This window comes from Ursus arctos, unplaced genomic scaffold (genome assembly GCF_023065955.2).
Source record: "Ursus arctos isolate Adak ecotype North America unplaced genomic scaffold, UrsArc2.0 scaffold_11, whole genome shotgun sequence".
Classification (NCBI taxonomy): Eukaryota; Metazoa; Chordata; class Mammalia; order Carnivora; family Ursidae; genus Ursus; species Ursus arctos.
Window position 1 is genome coordinate 61,627,737 of NW_026622775.1, and position 13,738 is coordinate 61,641,474.

Below are 13,738 nucleotides of genomic sequence, written 5' to 3' on the forward strand. Positions count from 1 at the left end.
AGTGGTCTTTTCACCCCATTCACTCCCTCAAAAGGCCAGGAGACACAAATTCTTAATTAGCTGGGCTAAGTTTAAAGACAGAAGTGTGAGCCTCCCTTTGTGGAGAGGGTATCTTGCCAACTACCAAGGATAAAAGGGCAGAAAGAATGGCCGCTGGGGTGAGGGGCACCTGGCAGTGACCCAGATCTGGAACCGATGAGGTCCACTGGGACCCCCTGCTTTCTGGGCAGAAGTCCATGCAGTGGTCCAGGTCGAAATCCTGGTTCTGTCCCATGTTTGCTGGTGGCCTTGGTTGCTTAATATCTCTAAGTGTTTCCTCATCTGTGATGAGGGCATCCCAGTACCTATCTGTGACTTTGGTGTTGATTTTAAGAACAGAAAAAGCATGCTCACTGCCTAACACAGTGGCTGGCCCATAGTAGGCACACAATCCATGTTGGGTGCTATTATAGGAAGAGAGGGCGATCTGAGGAATGTCACAGGGATGTCACAGTAGTAGAGAGAGGTGAGGCTGGTGGTAGGAAGTTATTCCCCTACCCCCACCGCATTAGCAAGTTGACCTGGGCGGAGGGGTGGGGGCTCCTCACTGTCTAGTAGCGCCAGTCTACCGCGGGTGAGGCGCAGTCTCCGGACCTCCCACTGGCCCTGCTCGGGGCCTGGAAGAGAAGCCGATAAGCCACGTGATGGCACATTAAAGGCTTGGCGCAAGGCTCGGGGGCGGACGATAACCTGGTGGAGGGCGCTATCTGGACAGGAAATAGGCTGGAACTGGGTGGGGGGCGGGTAGGTAAGGGAGGCCCAACATCAGGAGGCTGCTTATAGCCCCACGGCCGGACCCAACCCCAGGGGTCACGTCATCCATTCTCTGCCACCAGGCACAATTGCACCGAGCAATCCATCACTGACCTCTGCCTGTCTCTTTTGTTTCTCTGAATGCATTAATGCATTCTCATACTAAAAGTCTGGAGCAATTCGGAAGGACAGAATAAAATGTGAGTGCCCTCCCTTATCCGCTCTTGTGCCATTAGCCACACCCCACCCCCAGAGGTCACGCAGGGCTCTCCTGGGTGGGTATCACTTGGATCCCTTTGCTGCATATTTACAGACACATAAATGTGCATGTGTGATAACTATAAAATTGTGTGTGTGTGTAAAATCATGCCATATGTGTTTTCCTCCACCTTTCTCCCCTCCTTGACATGTCTTGGCTATGCTTCCATATCAGTACCTAGAGAAGTGCCCTGTTCATTTTAATGACAGAACAGTAGTTCATGAAAGAAATCTGTCCTCAAGACTTACATCTTCCCTACTACTGTGCCTTTAAGTTGTTCTCAATGTTTGCTGTTGGTGTGTTGCTGTGAAGGGTATTGCACATGTATCTTTAGGAACAAGGGCATGTTTTCGGGCAAGATAACCTAGAAGGGCAACTGCTCTATCGCTGAGTATATGCATCTCCAATTTGGGGTGGTGCTGCCAAAAATGCTCCCCCAAAAGACTTTATCAAATTACATTTCCAGCAACACTTGATGAGGGCAAATTCTCCCACACCTTCCCCAATATGATTGGATATTAGCAGTATTGCCATTTCGCCATTCTGAGGGCAAAAAATATTGCATTGGTATTTAATTCGCATTTTTCCATTTATTGCTGTGGTTGGGCACATTTTCCTACGTTTATTAGCTGTTTGGAGCTCTCTTTCTGTGCAGTTTCTGTGTCTTATCATACGTCCATTTGTTTCAGGTTTTTGAGAATGGGAAGAGCTCCTTAGGTTTTCTTTGTAGTAATGCTTTTGATATAACTACCACAAATGTTTTCTCCAGTCTAATATTTGCTTTTAACTTGTTCACAAGGCCTTCATGAGGTTCTCCTTTGCATCTTATGTTTCTGGACGTTTAACCCACATTTCTCCGATGGAAATCTGATAAAAATATTAACAGTTACCCTTATGTTGACTGTCCATTGTGCAGAGGGCTGGAGAGGCACTGTCTCGTCCGCTCCAGGTATGGGCCCCTGACTGGTGGATGCACTTGACTGGTGAGGAATTAGCCACTCAGCTGAGCAGCACTTGAGCCTCCAAAGCCTCAACCCCTGTGATCCTTTCTTCCCAGTCTCAGCCTCCATCTCGAATGTGGCTCAAACCATCCTTGCCTGGCCCTCATGGAACATGTGTTGGCTTGTATGTTACTATCTATGGGATGTGGGCAAACAGCAAAATTGCAGCTTGTCCCAATTCATCCATATATTTGACAAATATCCACTTCCCATGTCCCCCACGCACTTTCCTGTGCCAGGAGCTGGGGACATGGTGGGTAAAGACACAGCCCAGCTCAACAGAGGGTACAGTCTGGCCAAACTATTCTTCATTTTGCTTTGTCATTTGTTCACTCACTTAACAAGTATCTGTGAATCTCCTGGGATTCAAGTGTGTTGCATGGGGATGGGTCTGGCCTACTGTTTAATGTTAGGAACTAGGCAGGAGTAAGATGATGTCACCAGACATCACCTGGGAGCCTTGGAAGTAAGAAAGAAAGAATACAATTAAAGAATGATAGGGGCACCTGGGTGGCTCAATGGATTAAGCATCCAACTCTTGATTTCAGCTCAGGTCATGATCTCAGGGTCCTGAGATTGAGGTCCTGAGGGCTCTGCACTCAGTGGGGAATCTGCTTGAGGATTCTCTCTCTCCCTCTCCTTCTGCCCCTCCCCTCACTCTCTTTCTTTAAAAAAAAAATGACGCCAAAGATGAGAGGCTTGCACAACTCTGTAATTTAAACTTCTTCCTGGGTGCCCTGGTTTGGTTGGTTATGTGTGCAGACATATGCACACATGTGTGAACACTCTCATGCTTGCACCCCGCCCTCTTGTCCAGTCTCCTGAATGGAAGCACATATCCTGTTTGCTCCCTGGAGAGCAGAGGGCACAGCCCAGCCCCTGTCTGTGCCAGGCCAAGTCCTGGTGGTTCATGGGAAAAAGCCATTCTGTCCAGAGCAATGAGCAGGAAGCTAATTTTAACCAAGAGATGCAGAGTGACCTTGGCACGAAGGAAAGATGCCCCCAGAATGTACCCTCACCCTCCCAGAAGACATCAGGCTGAGATTAGGGAACCCCCTCACCATCTTGCCTTCCCATCTTCCCAGGCAATGCTGTCAGCTCATGGCAGCTGTCCCTCTTCACCTCATCAGTCCTCAGTAATCTGCCTTCAGACCCCTTGGGACTGGCTCCCATCAACCCCTGTCACCCTCTGCTGCCAGCAGGGACGTGGTAGCCTAGGGTCCGAACTGCTGATTGGAGACGGAGGCAGATGGGATGGGCGTGGGCAGGCTGGTCTCCCACACTGGCTCCCAGGTGACCCCAGGGAAGATGCTGTCTGGCCTGAGCTCTGACTGGGGGAAGGGAGTATGCATGTGTTGACATCCAACTGCAAGCACTACCCTATACCCAAAGCTTCATGTACGTTACCTCAGTTTAGTTCATCCCCAGCTTCCCTTTGAGGTATGTTTGTGCCCATTTTAAAGATGACGAAAGTGAGTTTCAGAGAGTTTAAATAATTTGTCAGGGATTCCATAGCCAGCAAGAGGCAGAGCCAAGAGGTGAAGTGAGCACTCTGCCCGATTCCTGCAAAGCCTCTCTGTCCGCAACATGATTTGGGATGGTCAAGGGAGAGAGGCCAAAGGGGTATGGGTAAAGCCCCAACCAGTGGGTTCTGGGGCCAGCTCCAGCTCTACGTCCAGCTTGCTGTGCGGTGGGCAGCCTCAAAGCCTCAGCTCCCTCCCCCTCCTAGGGAATTCTCACTGGGGGAGGCTCTGCACGAGGCTGATCTGGGCTTGAGTCTTAGCTGCATGAGTTTGGCAGATGACCTCACCCCTGAGAGCCTGAGAGCCTTGGTTTTCTCATCTACAAAAGGGGACTAGTAACAGAACCTACCTCTAAGGGTCGTCCTGCGGGTTAAGTGAGTTTGTGTGCATACAACTTAAGGAAAGTGTCTGACACATAATGTCGGTAGATGGCATTGCTACCAGAATCCTCGATTCTGAGCATGCGTGATGTGAGATTTAAGCTTCCATGGCTGAGGGCATACCTAAGAGTTCTTTGGGTGTAGGTTCTCGTCCTACCCATTGCTGTATCCCTTCAGGGTCAAGAGAGGACCTGAGAGGTCCCAACATGTGCCAGTGAGACATTTGCCATGTGCACCCACCATTCTGCCCACAAATTTTAACTTTCCCCCATTATCTTCTGGACATTCCCTGGTGGCTATTTTTAGGTCTCCGGCTGATGTCAGGCAGAGTTGTTACTCTATGAATCATCAGCACAGTTCCTGACCTCATGCCTGGGGACTCTGGCCACCTCACCTCTCCAGGGGCTGCATTACCGTCTCAAGGATGAGAATCCGTTAAGCCTGGTGGCCTCCTCGGTGCCAGATGTTTCTCTTCCCTGCTTCTTTTCCACTAGGCATTCACAACCCCCCCCGTCATCCTCTTGGAACGGTTTTAATAACCTTTTTAAAAGGATTGCCCTGCGAGGGCCACTCAATGGGACCTGTGCAGGCTGTGTCCGCCCTCTTCCTCACTTCTCAAGAGCACATGTAATCTCAGTGCACTTGCTGGGTCCTTCAAGTGCTGGGCACAGAGCCAGGAGCCCAGGATTTGCGTTCTGGCCCCTCCACTCTCTATGATGTGATGGCAGGGGACGTGCCAGCATCACGGCCTTCCTCCTGGCCTGAATGAAGAGAAACCGAAGCAAACACACCAGGAGGCACAAAGCGAGGACACCCTTTTGTAAATGGCAAGCGCTGAATCCAATGTGAGGAGTAACCGTTAAAGACGCTGCTGTGTTCCAAGAAATCACTAGCTCTTCTGGCGCGGCTACGGAACGCGGTTGTCTAGGGAATCTACGAACCGGATTTGGGGAGTGTTCAGGTATAAGGATGTCTGTATTCAGAAAAACCTGCAGTCAACGAACATCGGTCCACCAGGAAACTGAGTGTGCTGGGGTAGATAGAGAAAGGACCTGGCCAAGTGACTGGAGGGCTGGGCCCTAGTGTGTGGGCCCCATGTGGCCTCGGTTTTCCATCTGTGAGATGGAGAGGGTGGACAGAGCGTTGGACTAGGTGACGGTTTGCCAAACAATTTTAAAGCCACGCTGCTGTTCGAATAACCCTTGTGGAGCAGCTGAATGTGGGAAAGAGATGTTAAGAAGGGCCTCAGGGCCTGAGGTGGGTGGGCGGGGCCTGCTTGACTCCCACCTCAGTCCTATTGTGAGCTCCCTACACCTGACACCCCACCACAGAGCCCCAAAGCTCCCAGGAGCCCAGCTTGGAGCATCTTAACCAGATTCTTTCTGGAAGAATGGTTAAGTTGTGAGTCCTCACTCTACCATTTATCAGCTGTGTGTCCTTGGGCCAGTTACTTCCCTCTCTGTGCCCCAGTTCCCTCATGTATAAAATGAGGATCACAGGACCTACATTTCCAGGTTGTGATGGCACTTTAAACTCAATAAATGTGACTGATCATGAAGGTGTTGTTCAGCTCTTTAAGATTCTTTTTTTTTTTTTTAAGATTTTTATTTATTTATTTATTTGACAGAAAGAGAGACAGCCAGTGAGAGAGGGAACACAAGCAGAGGGAGTGGAAGAGGAAGAAGCAGGCTCCCAGTGGAGCAGGGAGCCCGATGCGGGGCTCAATCCCAGGACCCTGGGATCACGCCCTGGGTGACTGAACCACCCAGGTACCCCTCAGCTCTCTAAGATTCTAAACATGGTATCAAGGTTGGCTGTCTTTTCCAGAAGAATGAAGAGCTCAGCTTGGCCACAGCGTTCACTGCAAGCCTGTTGGAGGTCCAGGGGTCTGTCGTCTTCCCTGATCTGCCTTGTGGCCGCTGCCTTCTGCTCTCTCCCCTATGGCCGAGGGCCCCAAACTGGACATGGTTCTTCCCTGTGATGGCAGAGGTGCTCTGTGTCACACAAATCCTCGTGAACACCTGAGCGCGTGTCCAGCAGGGTGCAGGCCCACTGGGGAACGGCTGGTGAGAGCCCTGGGCAAGTCCAGGCCACCCTGAGGCGGAGCTGGGGCCAACTCCCCTGGGTGGGGGAAGCCGAGAGGCTCTTTCCTCAGAATAGAATGGTGTTCCCTGCCTCGGGACCTCCACCCACCTGGGACCTCTCAGCCAGGCCCACGAAAGCCCCTCAGCCCCAGCGCCCATGGGAGACAGCAGAGGTATTGGCCTGAAGCGGTTTGTCACGAGCACACATGAGGGAACAACCCACCCCTAAGAAACTCAGAGTCCCCTGGGTCACCTGAGGGTATGCCAGAGAGGGCTGAGGTTCTGTGGGGCCCATATTTGAAGGAAGCTGGGTTATTGCTGTTAAACGACACTGTCCACCTCACACCCAGTAGGAGGGCGAGGTCAAAACGAGCAGAAGATATCAGTGTGGAGGGACTGGTGCCCCTGTGGGCTGTGGCTAGGAGTGAACAACAGGGCAGCTGCTGTGCAAAACACCACGGCGCTTCCTTAAAAAATTAAAAAAAGGGGACCCTGGGTGGCTCAATCGGTTAAGCATCTGACTCTTGATTTTGGCTCAGGTCATGATCTCAGGATCGCAGGTCCAAGACTCAGCGGGGAGTCTTCTTAAGACTCCCTGTCCCTCTCCCTCTGCCCAGTCCCCTCCCTCTCATGGCTCGTGCACATGTGCTCTATCAAAAAAAAAAAAAAAAAAAAAAAAGCAAATGGAACTACTCAATGATCCAAGCTTCTATGCTTGTATCTTTATTTTTTTTAAAGATTTTATTTATTTATTTCAGAGAAAGAGTGAGAGATAGCATGAGATGGGGGAAGGCCAGAGAGAGAAGCAGATACCCCACTGAACAGGGAATCCGATGTGGGGTTCAATCCTGGGACTCCAGAGTCATGACCTGAGCCAAAGGCAGACACTTAACCGACTGAGCCCCCCAGGCGCTCCCAGGCTTGAATCTTGAGGAGCTATTTGTACACCCATGTTCATAACAGCATTGTTCATAACAGCCGAAAGGTAGAAACAACCCAAGTGTCCCTCAACAGGTGAATGGACAAACAAAATACAATATAGACAACACACAGTGGAATCGTATCCAGCCTTTAAAAAGGAGGGAATTCTGACACAGGCCACGATACGGATGAACCTGGAGGACATCGTGCGAGGTGACATAAGCGGACACAAAAGGACACATGCTGTAGGAGTCCACTTACACGAGGTCCTCAGAGCACTCAAATCCCCAGAGACAGGAAGTGGAATGGGGGCGGCCGGGCACTGCTGGAGGGGAGTGGGGAGTTGGCGTTCAGTGGGGACAGAGTTTCAGTTTGGGAAGACGAACGAGTTCTGGAGATGGACGAGCCGATGGCTGCACAGCAAGGAAACTGCTGGATGGTACACTTAAGAGGTGCCTAGGGTGGAAATGGACCCTCGGCTCTTTGGGCAACTAATATTTGATAAAGCAGGAAAAAACATCCGGTGGGAAAAAGACAGTCTCTTCAATAAATAGTGCTGGGAAAATTGGACAGCTACATGCAAAAGAATGAAACTTGACCACTCTCTCACACCATACACAAAAATAAACTCCAAATGGATAAAAGACCTCGATGTGAGACAGGAATCCATCAAAATTCTAGAGGAGAACATAGGCAGCAACCTCTACGACATCGGCCAAAGCAACCTTTTTCATGACACATCCCCAAAGGCAAGAGAAACAAAAGATAAAATGAATTTATGGGACTTCATCAAGATTAAAAGTTTCTGCACAGCCAAGGAAACAGTCAGAAAAACTAAGAGGCAGCCCACGGAATGGGAGAATATATTTGCAAATGACACTACAGATAAAGGACTGGTATCCAAGATCTACAAAGAACTTCTCAAACTCAATACACGAGAAACAAATAAACAAATAAAAAAATGGGCAGAAGATATGAACAGACACTTTTCCAATGAAGACATACAAATGGCTAACAGACACATGAAAAAATGTTCAAAATCATTAGCCATCAGGGAAATTCAAATCAAAACCACACTGAGATACCACTTTACGCCAGTTAGAATGGCAAAAATAGACAAGGCAAGAGACAACAATTGTTGGAGAGGATGTGGAGAAAGGGGATCCCTCCTACATTGTTGGTGGGAATGCAAGTTGGTACAGCCACTCTGGAAAATAGTGTGGAGGTCCCTTAAAAAGTTAAAAATTGAGCTACCCTATGATCCAGCCATTGCACTACTGGGTGTTTACCCCAAAGATACAGACGTAGTGAAGAGAAGGGCCATATGCACCCCAATGTTCATAGCAGCAATGTCCACAATAGCTAAATCGTGGAAGGAGCCGAGATGCCCTTCAACAGATGACTGGATTAAGAAGTTGTGGTCCATATATACAATGGAATATTACTCAGCTATCAGAAAGAACGAGTTCTCAACATTTGCTGCAACATGGACGGCACTGGAGGAGATAATGCTAAGTGAAATAAGTCAAGCAGAGAAAGACAACTATCATATGATTTCTCTCATCTATGGAACATAAGAACTAGGAAGATCGGTAGGAGAAGAAAGGGATAAAGAAAGGGGGGTAATCAGAAGGGGGAATGAAACATGGGAGACTATGGCCTATGAGAAACAAACTGAGGGCCTCAGAGGGGAGGGGGATGGGGGAATGGGATAGACTGGTGATGGCTAGTAAGGAGGGCACGTATTGCATGGTGCACTGGGTGTTATACGCAACTAATGAATCATCGAGCCCTACATCGGAAACCAGGGATGTACTGTATGGTGACTAACATAATATAATAAAAAATCATTAAAAAAAAAAAAAAGAAGTGCCTAGGGTGGGAGGCACATCCTATGCTGTGTGTATTTCCCCACAGTTAAAACCAAAGCCCAAATCAAGGCCTGAGGAAACTCGAATACTACTTGTAAAGTACCTAAAGGAATATGAAATGGAACCTTTTATAAAATAAATCATTACGGACAGCTTTATCTTTTGTGTAAATCTGGACTGTCCCAGATGGGTTTGCTGGAAGCTGGTGCTCTGCTGGGACACGTCGCTGGCTCAGCCAGTAGAGCCAGAGACTCTCGATCTCGGATTATGAGTTCGAGCCCCATGTTGGATGGAGAGATGACTGAAAAATAAAACCTTAAAAAAAAAAAAAAAAAGAAAAAGAAACCGGTCAACTCCTCTTCCAGCTCAGCTGTGGATCTTAATTATTTGTAGCACATCAAATATTCTTTTTCTGAAACTAGTCAGCCACGAAAATACACTGACACCTACTGTGTGCCCACTTCTGGGTGGAGATAGCAGATTTGAAAGAAGAAATAATTATTATCTTTATATGTTACTATTTGTGATGGGTTGGATTGCATTGCCCTTAGTTCCTATGTGGAAGCCCGAACCCCCGGTACTTTAGGACTGTATTTGGAGATGGGGCCTTTAAAGAAGCAATGAAATTAAACCAGATCGTCGGGGCGGGCCCTCATCTGACAGTTGTCCTTAGAAGAAGGGGAGATTAGGACACAGACGCACACAGGGAAGGCCATGTGAAGACACAGGGAGAAGGTGGCCGTCTGGGAGCCGAGGAGAGAGGCCTCAGGAGAAACCATCCTGCTGACACCTTGGTCTTGGAGTTTCTGTCACCAAAGCCATGAGAACATCCATTTCTGTGCTTGCAGTCCCCCGGTCCGTGGTACTTGTTACAGCAGCCGGATATACCATTCCATGTTTAAAGTACTCTTAAGACAACCCTGCAAGGGAATCCTTAAGACAACCCTGCAAGGGAATCCTTGTTCTTCCCCCATTCACAGACAAGGAAGTTGAGGCTCAGAGAACCTGAGTTGTTTACCCAAGGTTGCACAGCTGGGAAGTGCCAGCTAAACCCAGGTCCTTGACTTCAAATTCCCCGTGCTGTTTTTGAAGTGCTTCCTCGAGGATGGGAGGGTATGAAAGTAGACAAAGAAAAATCACAGCAACAGATGGAGAACAAAACATTAGCGGTATCAGAAGCCCAAGCCTGGAGACAGACCACAGAGTTCAGGGAAACCTAGGGAAGGTGTTGGAGGTTGTGGGTCAGCATCCTTGTGGGCCTTTCTTCGGGGGCTATCCTAATAATAATAAGAGCTAACATTTCCGAGCTTTCACCAGAACACAGGCACTGGGATAAATGCCTCGCATGTACTATTTTGTCTAAACCTTGAAACAAGCCTATATTTTAGGTGTTTTTTTAAAAAAGTTTGTTTGTTTATTTACAGTGTGAGCGGGGGCGGGGAGGGAGAGGGAGAGAGGGAAGGCAAATCTCAAGCAGATTCTGGGCTCAGCTTGTGGAGCCCAATGCCAAGCTCCATCCCACGACCCCAAGATCACGATTGAGCCAAAATCAAGAGTCCAACGCTCAGTCCACGGAACCACCCAGGCGCCCCTATTTTGGGTGTTTTAATCTTATGTCCATTTTGTAGATGAAGAAACTGAGGCTCGGAGAAATCAAGCCAAGTGTCCAAGGTCACACATCCCAGGAAAGGAAGTGCTTGGATTTGCACCCAGGTCTGTCTAACCCCAAAGATCTTGCCGTCCTTCGTTTCTCAACAGCACTGCATGCGTGCCCTGGCTCTGTGGTGGGAGAGGGAAGGGAAGGCATGGTCTCCTTCACAGGCAGGAAGACGTCTGGGTCCAAGGCCGCGTGTGCTCCTCACCAGAGCTCAGGGTGAAGGGCAGCGATCAAACTCTCAGGCCCAGGCGCTCCCTGTGATCTCCTCCCACGTCCGGATCCTGGCGGGAGAATATGGCCTCCCCAGGCCTGAGTAAGCTGCCCTCCCACTCGGAAGACAAATTGCCAGAGCAGGAAATGTCGCCTTGGCCCATTCATGCTCTCTCTGCGTCTCTGTTTCTCTCCGTCTTGTCTCGCTCTCGTCTTTATCTCTGTATTTCTCTGTCATGCTGTATCTCTCTCCACATCCTCTCACACTTCACTTTCTGGCTGGGAATTGAAAGGCTTCTTGTCCTTTATAAACGGATTTCTCCTCCTAACTGCCCCCGCCCTCAGGTTCGGTTCCAGGCACCCCTGAGGCAAGTGCACCTCCTGGTGGGAGAAAGTCTCCCTGGTTCTTCAAGGTCCTCCAGCCTCACCCCCAGGAACCTCTGTGTGCCTGACAATGTGCGTCTAAGAAGGTACCGGGCTTGTGGGTTTCTTTTCTAGTTTCTGCAGGTTAGATCTTGCTAGAGAACTGGCAAAGCCACAGACGTGAGCTGGTCCTGTAATTGCAGGACCTGAGCATCAGACTTGGAACCCCAGGTGCCTTGCAGCCTGCCCTCCTGGGAAGAGTACTTCCAAACCCCACACAGCCAAGCCCAGTGGTTCCCAATCCTGGCTGAACTCTAGTACCAGCTAGGGACATCTAAAATGTGCCGATGGTTGGCCCCGCCTGGAATCCTGGCACTGGTATTTTTAGATGTGCCCACCCCCATGTCATGGCCTGACCTCTGCCCCACTGTCATCTAAACGGCAGCCAGGGTTGAGAGCTAGAGAATCACTTAGAGTGCTTAGGAAAGATGAGGTTTCCAGATCCTACCTTAGACCTGCTGGATCGGAATCTCAGAGAGAGACTAGAAGCCTGTCTTTTATTTGTTTTTTTTTTTTTTCAAAGTTTTATTTATTTTAGAGAGAAAGAGAGCACGCACATGTGGGAAGGAGGCAGGGGGAGAGAGAATCTCAAGCAGACTCCCTGCTAAGCACGGAGCTCAAGGCCGCGCTGGATCCCACAGCCCATGAGATCATGACTTGAGCTGAAACGAAGAGTCGGGTGCTTAACCGATTGAGCCATTCGGGTGCCCCAAGAAACCAGTCTTTCAAAACAAGGAGCTGAAGTGATTTTTAGAAGTAGTGCAGTTACAAAGCGCCGGGAGACCCCCTTCATCTTTATGGGAAGGTGGTGGGGTCCAGGGAGATGATGAGCCAGCCCCAGGCCTTGCAGCTCGTGGAAAGCTGGGGCCCAAGTTGCTGGAAACTACTTCAGAGGGGCCATGAGAGGCAGGGAGGTGGTGCCCAGGCCATAGGTCAGGCGCCAAGCTGGAAGGAGATACTCATTTCCTATCCTGCTGATACAAGCTCCTTCCAGTCCTACCTCCAAAGGCACCCTTAGGTCCTCTCAAAGCCCCGCTCATTTCTGAGTCCTATGGGCTCAGATCTGTTTCCATCTGGTGCCCTCTCCCACCCTCCACAGGGGCAGTCCGCTCTCTGGTGCCCTGAATTCCAGCTTAGTTCCCTCCAGTCATGCCTTTATCCCAGGGTCTGGGCCGGACAGCCCCAGTTCCCAGAGATTCTGGGGAGATGGGGTGTGGGCACTAGGCCTCCTGTAGGCTCCCTGTCCCTGGAGCCCTCTACCTCCCAAATCCTGGACTGCCTGGGGGACATGTGTCCAAGCCCCAGTCTGACCACGTTGCCGGCTCCACACACATGCACTACGCTCCACCTGAGACTTGCTCAGGGAGCCTGCCTAACCTACCCTTGCCTGACCTACCTGTACCAGCAGCCCTGTTCCTGAGAGGGTCGCGTTCGCCTACGTAGTAGTTTATGGCAAGGGGCTGGGAACAAAGAATGGGTTCAAATCTGGGGTCCAGCCCTGGTCAGCTAAGCCTCTGGACAAGCTTCGTGGTGTGGGGTCTCTGCCATGTACTGCTTGTGTGGAAAGGAGTATAGGCATGATAACAATGGTGATGCCTTTCCAGAGCTGTTTGAGAATCTACAGACAGTGTGGGAACGTATCCCGGAAACCACAAAGGCTCTACAGACATGTGTTCTTCCTTCCTTCCTCCCTTCCTTCCTTCCTCCCTCCTTTCTTTCTTTCTCTTTCTTTCTTTCCTTTCTTTCTTTCTTTCTTTCTTTCTCTTCTTTCTCTTCTTTCTCTTCTTTCTCTTTCTTCTTTCTTTCTTTCACATAGAGAGAGACAGCCAGAGACGGAGGGAACACAAGCAGGCGGAGTGGGAGGGGAAGAAGCAGGCTCCTAGCGGAGAAGGGAGTCTGATGCGGGGCTCAATCCCAGGACCCTGGGATCACACCCTGAGCTGAAGGCATATGCTTAATGACTGAGCTACCCAGGCACCCCCAGACGTGTGTTCTTCTTTGCGCTGTCTCCTCTGTTCCCCTGCAGAGGCAGCCCTGCTGTGAGGTTCTCCTAGCCCAGCAGCACCCGGCTGATACTCAGCGGCTGTGCTTGGGGTCCACATCCCCCTCCCACCACTAACGAGCAGTGCGACTTGGGAATACTACCCAAAGTCTTTGTGCCTGGCTTTCTTCCTCTGTACACGGCATTGTAATATTCCTATCTCCTTGGGTCAAAGAGGAGTCAAAACATGGCAGGTTGATGGCCAGGGGTTCAGAGGGAGGGGGGGAGGGAGGGATGCATAGAAGCACAAGGGAATTTTAGGGCATCGAAACTGTTCTGTAGGATTGTGTAATGCTGGAGGCACGTCATCACACATTTGTCCAAACCCATACAACATAACACAAAGAGTGAAGCCTCATGTGAATGCTTTAGTTAATAATAATGTGCTAATTTGGCTCATCAATTGTAACAAACGTACCACACTGTTGCAAGATATTAATAATAGGGGAAATTGAGGGGTGGGGGTGAGGGGTAAATGGACATTATTTGTTCTTTCCACTTATTTTTTGTGAACCTAAATGCTCAAAAGAATCTATTATAATACACCTATTTAATAATAATCTATTATAATAAATC